This window comes from Austrofundulus limnaeus, unplaced genomic scaffold (assembly GCF_001266775.1).
Source record: "Austrofundulus limnaeus strain Quisiro unplaced genomic scaffold, Austrofundulus_limnaeus-1.0 Scaffold1095, whole genome shotgun sequence".
NCBI lineage: Eukaryota > Metazoa > Chordata > Actinopteri > Cyprinodontiformes > Rivulidae > Austrofundulus > Austrofundulus limnaeus.
Window position 1 is genome coordinate 6,444 of NW_013953497.1, and position 1,063 is coordinate 7,506.

Genomic DNA, 1,063 nt, shown 5'->3' on the forward strand with positions numbered 1-1,063 from the left:
ATATCCAGGATCTTGTTCTTTCGGTCATGATCCATGCCTCATGACCACAGGTGAGGGTTGGAACGTAGAAAGACCAGTAAATCGAGAGCTTTGCCTTTTGACTCAGCTCTTTCTTCACCACGACCGACCGAAACAACACCCTYATTACTGAGGACGAGGCCCCAAYYCATCGATCCATCTCCCGCTCCATCCATCACTCATGAACCAGACACCMCGATACTTAAACTCCTCCACTTGAGGCRGAGACTCTYCCCCGACCCGGAAGGGGCATTCCACCCTTTTCCGGTCTAGAACCATGGCCTCAGACTTAGRGGAACTGACCTTCATTCCAACAGCATCACACTATGCTGTGACCTGCCCCTGTGCACGCTGAAGGTCTTGGTCTGAAAACACCAACAGAACCACATCATCTGCATACAGCAGAGAKGAGACCTTGAGGTTCACAAACCAGAAACCCTCCTCTGCACCACTGAGCCTTGAGATCCTCTCCATTAACACTACAAAGAGGATCRGAGACAAGGGAGTCCAACATGCACTCAGAAAAAGCTAATCTTCGTGCCATAAAATGTGAACACAGCTCCTGCTTTGGTTCTACAGCAACTGGATCGCTCTTGGTAGCGACCCAGACACTCCATATTCCTGCAGCAGCCCCCACAGAGAACCGCGAGGACCACGGTCATAAGCCTTCACCAAGTCTACAACACAGAGTGGAACTGCAACACTTTGGTCTGATTTCCTCCTTATTGTAACTCCACAATCCCCGCCCATTTTCTGAGGTGTGTCTCAGATCAACTTGTTATGAGGCTGCCTCTTTAAATCCAAACAAGGCGCTTCAAAGTTTGACCCAAAGTCAGAGTCTAAAGACCATATTATAGTTGGTAAATCCCATAAAGTTCACTAGACTGAGCCCCGCCCATACCGTCCACTGGTGGGGTCTGTGACAGCATGGAGGAGCAGAAACTGAGACCAAACAGGACAACAGCTCACAACTAATAGATAAACAGCAGCTGAACTGGATCTGTTTCACAGATTATCTGTCAAGTTTTTACAATAAATTTATAAT